This window comes from Palaemon carinicauda, chromosome 27 (genome assembly GCF_036898095.1).
Source record: "Palaemon carinicauda isolate YSFRI2023 chromosome 27, ASM3689809v2, whole genome shotgun sequence".
Classification (NCBI taxonomy): Eukaryota; Metazoa; Arthropoda; class Malacostraca; order Decapoda; family Palaemonidae; genus Palaemon; species Palaemon carinicauda.
Window position 1 is genome coordinate 43,172,580 of NC_090751.1, and position 10,000 is coordinate 43,182,579.

General features: G+C 33.8%; 1 protein-coding gene across 3 annotated transcripts in view; it reads right to left on the minus strand.

Moving 5' to 3' along the window:
• The window catches only part of LOC137620707 (cadherin-86C-like), a 349,290-nt gene that overhangs the window by 228,655 nt on the left and 110,635 nt on the right, over positions 1-10,000 (minus strand). The gene's annotated exons all lie outside the window — the stretch shown is intronic.

Consider the following 10,000-nt stretch of genomic DNA (forward strand, 5'->3'; position numbering starts at 1 on the left):
CTTATCATTAAGTATAAGAACCATTAGTGGTCATTTTAGTATCAGATATAAGAACTATTAATGGTCAATTTAGTATCAAGCATAAGAACATTTAATTTTCATTTTAGTATTAAATATAATAACAATTAATGGTCAATTTAGTATTAAGTTTAAGAAAAATAATGGTAATTTTAGTATCAAGTAAAAGAACAATTAATGGTCATTTTAGTATTAAGTTTATGAACAATTAACGGTCATTATAGTATTAGATATACGAACAATTAACACACGAAAGACGAACTTATGTGCCAGTATTGCTGTATCTTGGTATCAAATTATTCTATTATTTTGTTTTGCAGTAAATAGAGGCCAAGGTTGGGTGTAGTGACTTAGGGCATCTTCAGAACTTACGCTCTTTTAACTTTCAATTTCGAGTGTTATCTGGAAAATTGCGCGACTCGTCCTAAGACAATGACCGGATAATAATAATAATAATAATAATAATAATAATAATAATAATAATAATATAATGATGATGATGATGCTGATGATGATCATAAATTGCGCTTGATAAATGTAACCGTATACGAGGTCCTATGATGTGCTTGCGCTAGCGGAATTATTGTTAGTTTTATATGCAAGCAAATAACTCCTAATAGAACATTACTATTACCTCGAAAGCAATAACTTACCCTAATTAATAACGCTGGTCATAAAAAGCTTCCATGACGCATTACTCCTGCTGGGAATTTAAACAAAGGCATGTTACGACCAGAGAGAAAGAGAAAAAAGGTCATGAACACTGCTGACGGGCGTGGGCAGCAAGGTATTCTGTAAGTGATTAAACACGAAATCGTTAAGGGAATCTAGAACATTAGCAACTCCCATGATAATGAAAGGACGTGTAATTAAGTACTTGTTAATGATCCAGTTTGGTAACTTTCCTTCGAACGTAACATTTTTATAGAGTTGTAAAACTTTTTCCTAGAATTCTACAAATGCCAAAGCTCTTTTTGAAATGATTAGATCAGGATTATAAAAGCCTTTTATTGACTGATAAATACCATTATGACGTGGTGGACCTATCTACCTTGTTCGATAGTTATATAACGAAGTCCTCTATTCAGAGATTTGCCTTACATTTGACGGTCATTCGGCGGTAGTAAAAACCGTTTAATATCAGCATTTGTTCTATCAAACCCTCATAGTTTGTGCCAAGATAGCAGCAAAGCTTGGTCGAAAACTGTGCAACCTACTGTGATTCTCATTACATAAGGCCTTAATTACATTGATTTTGTGCACACTACTGCCTTTGGAGCAACAGAGAAATGTGGATTCAGTTGCTGTTTCATCGTGCAAGTGTTTGAGAACTGACAAGCCTTGAAAACTGGAATTCAGGAGTTAGGTTCTTTCACTCCAGGCTGTAAATTTTATTGATTTTGGATACATCGCTTTACACATGGCACTCCTTAAATATGTTTCGAGAATTGATTTTACAGATTTAATATAATGTCTTAAAAAACATTCCCTTGACCCAAATAACCATGAATAAAACTTTACTGATTACTGAAATAAAGCCGCAGTCTTGATGTTACCAGATCAGGATCTGCGCAATAATCATTTCAATGTCATTGTCTTGAGGATTGTTTGCCCTCGTCTTTTATTATTGTCGAGAGTCTTTTAAGCTCCAGAATTGACAGCGAACTACTTAATGAAAGGAATGTTGATATTTTCCCCAAACTACACCATTATATTATTTCATTTCATCGAACAATAAAAAAAAAACAATGCCATGCAAGGCCAAGGGTGCCATGGGACTCTTGAGGATATGGGGAAAGAGTACGCTCGTATGGCCTAAGTTTATTGATTTGTTAAATAACCCTAATGATTGTTTGTCATGCCAGTGATCTGTATTTCATTAGCTTTAGCAGACTCACTTAAATAAATTGTATCCAAGAGTTTTAAGATTTGTAATTTGTTCTGCCTATCTTTATTCAGTTTACATGTTTAAAAGCCGTCCATGAATGGGAGAAACAATGGGCCTTTACATTGCCTTAGCAAACAGGACAATGCCCTGGAGAACTGAATGATCAGAGCCCAAGTTCACTCTCCACCTACGTTAGGACCAGAGAGGGCCAGGCAATAGCTGCTGATGACGCAGAAGGTAAACTTATAGGCTCTCCCAAACCCCTATCCTTAGCTCACAAGGATGGTTAAGTTACAGACAGTAAAGGAACTAATGAATCTGAGCGGGACTCGAACCACAGTCTCGCGATCACAAGGTAGAAACGTTACCACGAACCACTAACTATTCGTTACAGTTCAGTAAACAGACATCCCAAAATATCAGAACACTTTCAACTTTCTCAACAGGTTCCAGGTTTGGGTGGAATAGGAGCTTGTGATTAAACCCACAACGGCCAGTTGTGTACCTACGCGAGTGCATAAAAAAAAAAAAAAAAAAAATCACATCAATAAATACCAAAACGTCTCTTCGTGTATGTGTCCATGGAAGCATATACACACATTCATCCATCTTTCCTTATTTTTATACTTATTGTTTGCATCCTTCATTGGTAGGGAAAAAAAACTGAAGTTACATAATTATTTGAAAGACACTGAAATAAAAATGTTAAGGTTATTTAATTTTGCAAGATTTATTAGCCAAGATCATTTTCCCAGTCAGATGAGTAGTGCATGAAAAATAACTTTCCAAAGAAAAACTTTATTGAGATAACTAGTGCAATAAACATGGTAAATATATAAAAGACACATGTCACATCCATCAGCACGTCTTAACAGCTGTAATAAGAGAAAATTGTCCATTTTATCCTCATACCATCCCGGTTACATACAGTAAGTAGCATGACTCTTGTTAACCTTGACTCACGTCAAATGACCATTTGAATTCAAATGCTTGTGCTTGCTGGGGGGAATAATAAGACTTCTTAAGACTTATTCATGCTTTTAAACCGTCAAAAGATTTGTGACCACCGTGCCAAGACCTCATTACTCCTCGCGTCGTAAGGTCACAGAGACAATGATTCCACGCCCTTGGGATTACATCGGATTAAAAACATCAACCTGAATACTGTACTCAATAAATTCCTAAATGCCTTATTAACGCCATCATTCTACATAACAAAGGGAAGTTGAGGTACGAAGGAATTTGACTTTTATGACCAAGCATTCGATGGGTCATTTTCCAGGAGCGTCCAATTGTGTCTTGTGAAAAAGTTGCTTTGAGAATAGTGATGGATAGGAGTTTTTCTCTCAAATATATTAGTATTATTGTATCATCTATTTTCGAGAGTAATGTTGCTTGTGTGTTATGTGCTGCTTGCGTAATATTTACGCTCAGTGACCCTGTATTCTTATATTGGTAAAGGTAAACGAAAGAATTGTCTTTTGATATTCATCAGCTTGCCGACAAAAAGTAATGTGGTAAGAAGCCTTTTAAACGTCTTTCTTTTCTTGTTCCTGTTTCATATTTCTTACATTTTTCCTTCTTTCTTTCCACTTTTCTTTATACAAGTATTTGTGATATCGCAATTTGAAAGTAGAAAGGAGTAGCCTACTTACATCCTCATAATTCATTCGCTTCATTATTAACAATGTCTTTAGACTAATAAGTGATGCCGAGGCTGTTTTTATATCAATTCACAAGATGGTCAGTGTGAACTACTGTGGCACTAATTTCGCTAAAAAAAAAAAAAAAAAAAAAAAAAAAAAAAAAAAAAAAAAAAAAAAAAAAGGAAAAGAGCAAGTTCAAAGTTCTCGAGGATCCTTCCTCTGTTTCAAAAATCCCGGCGCTACCTGAGCTTTCTTAAACTATAAAGGATGACTGGTTATCTCCTGCTGATAGCTTTCATTGGTTTCTGGAAATATTGCCTAAACTTTCTCGTTATAGTGACATTGCTTTGTGTGACCACAAGATAACTGATGTCAGAGAGATAAGGTGAAAGGCTGCAAAATCGAATTTTCTGTCAATATTCGGCCAAAAGGATGCTCACTAAGAAATCGATCATTTTATCCTATGAGAGAGAGAGAGAGAGAGAGAGAGAGAGAGAGAGAGAGAGAGAGAGAGAGAGAGAGAGAGAGAGAGAGAGAGAAACCATCTTTGTGGTAAAAGGATGTCTTTCTACACACTGGGTTTCGGTCATTCCTCTTGCATGATTCAGACACGAGAAAAAAGAATAAATGGAGAAATTTGGAGAAATTTCTGCAAATGACATCGAGGGTAAAAACAGATACTGGTTTGGTGAAATAAATTGGTTATTTCTGTATTCAATGTGAAAAAAAAATATAAAAGCTCTGGTCTAAAATTATGAAACCTTAAATATATAGATTGTTACTTTCGTAAACCATGGTAACGTTTTACAGTATTAAACTTTCATTTCCTAAAGATTTATTTATTTATTTTTTTTTTTTTGACTGGCCCAGCTAATCATCGGGCCAGTATTTTTGCTTGTTTTTGACCTTGAAGTCGCTCGCAGGAATTCCGCTCAATGTCTCCTTTTACATGTTTATATACTGACTTTGTACGTAGTGTTTGTATAGGCCTTTGGTTTGTTATACATCTTCATAAATTTTGACATCATAGATGTGAAACGGATAAATCACTTTTTTTCGCAGTTTTGTTTATCGAGAGTTATCACTCGTTAGAGATTATGGGATTAACTGATTTATTTAGAGTTCTCTGGCTTCCTGACATCGAAGGTCATTGACGCCGACATCAACTTGTTATATATGGAAAATAAAGGATATTTCAATCTAAAACCATATAAGAGATGCCCTTATGAAATTCAAATAGCTTTCAGAAGACCTGCTTCTGAAATGAATCTTAAAACCCCGCTACCATAGTACAACACATCCTGCCTAAGAATCTTGGCAAGGACGAATCTGCCATCCTGACCTCGAGCGGAGATACACTTTGTCTCATGAAAAATACGGGAATAAGAAATAACATCTACACATAGTAATTGGATTTATGATTTTGGTCCTCGGGTCCAGGGAAGTCATTCAACGCCGAGGTGAATCTTGGGGAAAGTACCCAGTTGTACAATGAAGAAAAAGTTAAGGGATCTAGATGGCAAGATGGAACAGAGGTGGAAGGACCAAATTAGAATAAGGCTAGAATAATGTACCTAAATAAGTTTAAATATTTAAATTCCTATAGTAGAATAAAAATTACACTTTTTATTAGAATGAAACTACCATCAAAACAAAATCTCTTAAGAGCAACAAGTTGTTCCTATTAAAGTTTAGTTTCATAAATGGGCGAGAAATTTAGTAAAAAAAAGAAACTGTGTACAGATGAGGTATGAAATCCAATGTAATGAGAAAATCTAATTATGTATTTTCACTAAAAATTTAGCGTAATGAAGATCATATCTGAAATTAGTGTAAATAATAACAACAGCGTAAGGGTCGGCCCTGGACGTAACTGTTTATCTGAACGATATAACTGATTAGATAAATCGTTACGATAAAAATCACGTGTAGGGGGGAAATTTGCGCAGATTTTGATCGTTTCAGATGAACTGATCGAGCGGCATGAACAGTTGAATCATTCATACTTTTTATCTGATCGATCTAACGATTGTCAGTATTTCATGAGGCGTTATTGCACATCTCATGACTATGTCTTCTTTCTTTATAAAAGGTGTTACTTATGATAAAAGGTTCAAGTACGTTTTCCTCGTTCATCCTTAAATAATTTTTCCAATCCTTAGGCACCACTCTCAACTCCGTAAACAAGTTTGTATGAGTATAAGTTTTTCTTTTCAGTAGCCATTCTCTACTCCACTTGCGACCTCGCTTAGATCCAGAAGCACTTTTTGCCCTTTTTTACGCATAATGCCACAGCTAAACCTGCTAGAGCCAGAGAATCCTCCTCCTCGGATAACATTGTGGAAACTGTGGAACCGATGCAAATTGTAACGATAAATCGGAATGGTGTAGAGGGCAGCGACGTTTAGATGGCTTGCAACGATTTTTATCTGATCAGTTATATCGTTCAGATAAACAGTTACGTCTAGGGCCGGCCTAAGGAAAACTCCTCAGTAAAAATTGGTAGATAAGTTGCGTTCAACTTCATGGACAGAAAAAGTTTCGGAAGATTTCGATAAAAATCACAGGTACAGCTTTCAATAAGCAAAATAAAGTGAGAGTCAAGTTTTATGAAAGGATGGGCCTGTATAAATTAAAAATATTAATAAAATAAAATAAAAAACAAAATGGGGCAGTCAATGAGTGAATGAGAACACTAAGATATTAACTTGAATTGTCTGTTGATGTTTCTCGAATAAGTGTTTTAATGGCTGTCTCAACGAATGAAATGTTCTTCCATAGAAGCACTCTAATTTTTTTTTTTTTTTTTTTTAAAAACTATACACAGAAAAAAACATACACGGTAAAAAATTATGAATCAAAGTCTGTTCAAATAAAAAAAAAATAAGGAGTAGTTTTAATATTAATATCTGACCTGTACAGACGTTTTCAAAAAAAAAAAAATAAAAAAATCAATAAACGAGAACAGTGACATTATATTGAGGAGATGTCCTTATGGAGAGAAAATTAATAGATATAAAAAAGAAAAAACTCGTTATAATAACAGCGTCATGAGACGTGCCCAGCACATTATCTACATGATGCAACATTTAATTCATCATCCACCGTTGAGGATCGAAGAAATAATGACATCCTGGTATCTTGCCGGCACGAAAACATTTTATTACAATGTTGATTGTGATATAATTCAGATAAGTCTAATGTTTATTTTCATAAACTCTGGTAAGTTACTTTATTTGGCTTTTGGGCAATTGGTGAGAACCTGAATCTAATGGGTTGGCTCTATGGCAGTGGTTCCCAACCTGGGGGGAAATTTCCCCCCTGGAGGGAAATTTGAAGCTACCAGGGGGGAAATAATTACACTAACTACTAACTAAAAAAAATATCAGGTGACAAAGCTAGCCCTGATATAGATACACTGGTGCACAAGAAGCAGCCTCAACCTTCTCACTAATTCAATTTTGAAGTAGAAGTATAAACAAAAGTCCTTTTATTTTGCTACTAGCCGCTCTCCATATACTGATAAACAAATAGTTACAGAGTAAAATGGATAGAGAGCGGTTAGTAACAACTAACCTCATAGCTCTATGGCTATGCGGTTAGTTGTTACTAACCGCTCTCTATCCATTTTACTCTGTAACTATTTGTTTATCAGTATATTTTTATAATGGAAAAAGAAATTAGTAAGTCGTCACAGTGTGTTTCAACTACTCTTTCCCTCATACACATGAAGGGGGAAATCTGGAGGGTTGCACTCGGTGCAGGGGGGAAATGACAGGAGAAAGGTTGGGAACCACTGCTCTATGGCATCTAGCTTCTTCAAACTCATTCACCGATGAAATTAAGTTAAATCTAATAGGAGAATTACATATGACAATCATTCAATTATTTTGTACATCTCATCAATTCATTCTCCGAACATTTTTGCTATATCAAAATTATTCATAGCTTACGAAAAAAAAAAATCCTAAAATTCCATATGGATTGAACAAGTTAAGAATAACTAACACATCGACAGGATAACAATGTATTACGTGAGAGCTCACATATTACTTCAAAAATTAAATTAACTTTTCATTAACCATTAACAATTTAAAAAACTGTTTAAATGATCATGCTTTATATAGGAATGCACAGAAGAGACGTTAAACTTTTGAAACATGTTAATATTTCAGTTTTTGGAATCATTTATATATTTTTTATGGTCGATTATACGTTTTATAGCTAACAGTAATCACATCGAGAGGATGTGGATTCTGAATGTGAAAGTTATTTGATTTATGAAATATAGCTGTAAGCTTCAAATCACATTAGATTTGCAAACTATCGGAATCAGCGGAAGCTGACCCTCCAAACTACCTTGCCATAAATAATAAAAAGTAAACCTAAGAAACTGCCAACAACGAGACACCCAAAATTAAAATCAGAAGCACATAAGTATAATATATATATATATATATATATATATATATATATATATATATATATTATATATATATGTATATATATATATATATATATATATATATATATATATATATATATATATATGTGTGTGTATATATATATATATATAATATATATATTATATATATATATATATATATATATATATATATATATATATAATATATATATATATAAAACATGAAAACTTTTTTTCAAATATCATTTTGCCCCAATCTTAGTGGAACCTGTTTTGATCCCAAGTTCGATAAACCCGGACGGGTGCTCTTTCCATCAACTTCCCGGACATATGAGGACTACGAGACCAGACCTCCCATCGGTCACAGAATGGTGTTGAAATGTCGTAACAATGGCAACGACTCGAAACTTTCAAAATAAACTCATAAATAATGCTCTAAGTGAAGAATGATGATTCTACATTTTCTCCTTTTCATCCCTAACAGAAGAAATCTGTGCACTCATTCGTTCACACATTCATCAGCTTACAACAAAAATTGTCCTAGGTTCTCATGGAAACTAACCTGTCCTTAAAGCGATAATGAAAGAAACATAGTTCTCCTTACATATGGAGTTACTGATTTAGTGGTACAGTATGGGAAGAGAGCGTTACAAACAACGCAGGTCATTCGTTTTAAGTCAATCTATGTTCAAGTAAAGCTGTCTGACCTGAATAACCTTTTATTCCTGGTCCTACCTAACATGAAAAAATATATATATTTTCAAAGGTATCTTTTAGAAAACTTAAATAAATTTCACATTAAAATTACAGTCTAAGCGCGCAGAGAGAGAGAGAGAGAGAAGTCTAAGCGCGCAGAGAGAGAGAGAGAGAGAGAGAGAGAGAGAGAGAGAGGGAAGAGGAGAGAGAGAGAGAGAGATTATCTAAAAAGCAGCAACTTTACTAGAGTATTATGAAAAAAAAATCGAAATCGGTATGATACTAAAATTTTAAGATTCAAGTAATATTTCCTGAATATCTCTAAAATCAGAGCATAATTTTGCATTCCCAGAAAACGCTTCGGTGTTCAACTTTCCAACGAAAGCGAGACATCTATTTCACCAGATGAAATGAATGAACTATTTTACAGTGTTTTCTCGTCATAAAGTAATTGACATAATTATTTCAATTGTTCCGATGAAGTTATGACATAATTTCAAATGTGCTTTGGTATCGTTCGATTCCTTTCAATAGGGGGAAAAAAACATGAAATTACCTAAGGTGTACGAAATCCATAGAATTCATTTGAAAATTTGATCTGAGGGCAACGCAATATATAAAAAACAGAAAAGGAAGATAATCGATAAAAAACATTTCTCAGCCTGGAAATGGCTGAAGAAGAACATAGACATATTTCTCGAGTCATGTTTAAAAATTAACTCAATAAGTTTTGGGTGTTCTGGTTTTGTTATAAACCTATCCATAAGAGAAAATTAGTACCGGAAATAATGGCAACCAATAATCAACAATTTTCCCGTTGATTTCATTTTGAAAACTAAATCTAATAACATATTAATTTTCATGCATGTACAGTAACTCTTCATTAGAAATTTCAAATAAATTAAAGGCACGTCTCTGTGAACATTCTTTAAGAAAATACTGATTTAATAAATCTTCACTACCAGCTACCTCAATTTCATTATTTTCAAATCAGGCTTTTGTCGATATGATTTGTCATACTAAATATAATACCATTGCATTGGCTAAACTGGATATCCTTGCCTTACACCAAGTATCGAATAAATTTATAAAATAAGATGTCAACTGATATTCATGTATGATATTTAAAAAGCCAATTTTCGAAGATTGAATATTGCCTTTAAACGAAGAATTCGTAAGCACGCCAGTATATAACAATAGGAAACACATTACCTAACTAAACTAAACGAACATGTCTTGATCTCAGTACCTGAAAACTTGCAATTCAGAGTAAGTCAAAATTCTTCAACAAACTGGATATAAATCCAAAATCGGAGTGTTGTACTT